The sequence below is a fragment of the Camellia sinensis genome, chromosome 11, assembly GCF_055761805.1.
Source record: "Camellia sinensis isolate YWXY chromosome 11, ASM5576180v1, whole genome shotgun sequence".
NCBI classification, from domain to species: domain Eukaryota; kingdom Viridiplantae; phylum Streptophyta; class Magnoliopsida; order Ericales; family Theaceae; genus Camellia; species Camellia sinensis.
Window position 1 is genome coordinate 123440364 of NC_138971.1, and position 3504 is coordinate 123443867.

Here is a 3504-nt window from a genome sequence, read left to right on the forward strand (position 1 = left end):
TCAACTAATATACGACATTCCCGTTCGAGCGGAAAACACAACGCTCGAGCGTCAAGAACAAAAACTAGGTCCACTCGAGCGCAAGAAGTCCCGCTCGAGCGCCAAGACACAAGAATAAAGTATATCTGCTCGAGCGAGAAAACCAATCCGCTCGAACGCAAATTTCCCTCTTCCAGAACTTTCACCAAGACAGTACTACCTGCTCGAGCGCCAACAAACCCGCTCGAGCGCGACCCGCTCGAGCGTAGAAATCACACCTGCAGAAGTTTTGCAGGGACACGAAATACAGGGAGTGTGCAATCCCCGCTCGAGCGCAAGAAGGCCCGTTCGAGCGGAACGACCAAAAGCCTGGCGACAATATTTTAGACCAAGGTTCTACCCACCTGCTCGAAACATACCCAACACATCCTAAAACTCAAACAAATGGAATTAAAGGACGGCAACAAGATAGATACAACTACCAACTTCACGGAACCGAGTCCGGAATACAACAGAACAGTAAAGGAACAACCGGGATCGCTATACATTAACACCGCTACTTACGAGGCCATTGCAACCGGGACATGGGAACTTCACATAGTGAATGCCTACTGTGGAGGGAGAGTTGACAATAGGGATGAGTATGATCTAAATTGATTCGATTTAAGGTAAAATCAAGATCAATTTGTCTACGTTTTCATAAAAATTGAAACCAAACTAATCCGATTAAATCATAAAACCGATTCGAACCAATCCATTTAAACATGATTCAGCTCGGGTTGAAACCACAGTTTCACATAATCTGGTCACAAAGAAAAATAATACTCCCTCTGTCCCAAAATATTAGTCCCTTATTCCATTTTTCATTGTCCCAAAATATTAGTCCCTCTTCAAAAATCAAGTACAAAAATAATATAAATTTCCTATTTTGCCCTTCTTTTAAATTAATAAACAATATAAAAAGTACAATTATGACATTGATATTCCTAAAAAATGTACTACCAAAGGGTAATTTTGAAAAATCAACTTTTTTAAAGTACAATAATTGTACTACCAAAAAAAGTTGGATTCCCCAAAAAGGACCATTATTTTGGGACGGAGGGAGTATAACATTTTCATTTCAACATTAATCTGCCTATGATTTTTCAAAACATAGGTCCCGTTTGATAGAGTTGTGGGAAAATGATTATAGATTATGGCTTAACAGATTATAGATTATAGCTTTAAACATAAGTTGTTAACTCGTTTTGTACAACTATGGGATTATAGATTTAATCAGGAGAGTAGTGTTTGGTTGAATAAGCTGTAAAATAGCTTTTTGCTATGTAATGTCATTGTTTCCCTTTTTTTCGTTTTCTTCATTTTATTTTATTTTCTTTTCCCTTCTTTCTTTTTTATTTTTTCTTTTCTTAATTGTTTTTTATTCTCTTTTTTCCTTATTTTTTTTTCTTTCTTTCTTTCTTTTCTTCTCCTAATTTTTTTTTATTTTTTTTCATTTTATTTTATTTTCTTTAGTTTATAGTTTATTTTTTCAAATTAGAAGTGGTGCATGCATAGTGAGATTAAAATTTTGAAAAATGTTGAAATATCAATTAAAAATTTCAAATTATATTCATTTTAGTTTATAAATACATGAATATTAATTGATATTTTTTTTAATTTATCTATATATATATTATATAAGGAAAAATGAGTTTCTAATGTACAAATTTTGTGGGAGCTCCAATATCCTAATCATAATTTTTTAATTTTTGGATTTAAAAAAAAATTTCAGCATTTATTGACTTCTCTTAACCCAAAAATCTTTTCACTTCTCTTATAATTACTGCAGCACCCTTTTCAATTTCTCCCATACACTATGGTTACACACAAAAATAAATAAGATAAAAATTTAGCTATGGAACTCAAAAAGATATAATAACATCTAAATTTGAATTAGGATTTAGTAATATAATTATCTATTTTTTTGATGTATATCTATCAAAATTTTAAGTCACTTAATAGGATAAATTAATCAATTTTCTAAAATTATTGATTTTTTAATTTATAAAATAGATTAAAAAAAACAATTGACTGATTTATTTATTTAATAACAAAAATATTTCATAATCTCTCCATTCTAATCTCTCTCACCGATTTTCAAAAAATAAATAAATATTAAAACTTGTCTTCCTTCTTTCTTTCCCGAAAAAACAAAAAATATTTTTTCATGAAAGTTGTAGATATCTATCTATATCTTATATATTATATTATAACATAAATAAATAAATAAATAACTAAAAATCAGATATACAAACAGATAAAATTAATAAATTTAATTTTTATTTATTTAGTTAAAATCTTTCTTTTACATCTTAATATCCAATTTTAAGTTTTAAAAATCTTTAAAGTTTATCTAAACTAATCTAATTTGAAAATACCTCCCACCATTATACTTTAAATCAATAAAACTCACATGTCTGTCACATATCTAACTCACATCATAATTTACCTAAATAATAATAATTAAAAAAAAATAGAAACCACAGATAAATTAAATTTAAAAAAAAAATAGAAACTCACAACTCCATTTTAAATAAATTGAAAAAAAAAAAACCGAATGGAAACCACACAAAAATAAAAAAAGATAAGAATTTAGATATGAAACTAAAAAAAAATATGACAATATTTAAATTTGAATTATGATTTAGTAATATAATTATTTATTTTTCTGATGTATATATATCAAAATTTTAAATCAATTAATGAGAAAAATTAATCAATTTTCAAGTCTTATTTGAAGAATAATCTGATTAGTCATCCCAACTCCTAAACTTCGCGGGCACTAGCAGAGGACCTAACGGATTGGGTTAGGCAAGGTTTAAGTTGCTGGAGATAACATTCTCCGCTCTATAATTTATTTATTTTTTAATTTTATTTTTTCCTGGTGTGATTTTCTTTCTCTATTGTTGGTTTGGTTTTGGTTTCGATTTTAGTAAGGTTTATATGTTTATTTACAGGTTTGCATAGTAGAGAATAATTATTAATGATTATAGTTGCAATCAAAATATCTATGTTCATTCCATGCCAAGAATTGTGATCGGATTTTGTTTTATTCAATGAAGACCATAAAATTGAAATAAAAAAAAATGGGTATCAAATTTTTTATTTTTTATTGTCATTTTATTTTATAAAAAATGTGAAAATTTATTGAGAATTCAAGATTTTACAATAACATTAGATTTTTTTGTATAATTAGGTAAATTTAAAACTTTTAAATATCATTGTTTTCTTTATTTTTATCTTCTTTCCATCCCATTAGACCATTACTACTATTTGTTAGTTTGTTAATTATAATTCAATTAATTGAAAATGAAAGTTTAATATAACTTTTCATATATATTATAGTTAATTTGTTACAGCTATAATTGTATATAATAGCATAATTTATAGGGATAATCTCTAAATATAATTTCTATTTTTTTATGTGATTAAAATAGTCCAGCTTAATAGAATATAGAAGAATTAGATGGTTTCTTTTATCTC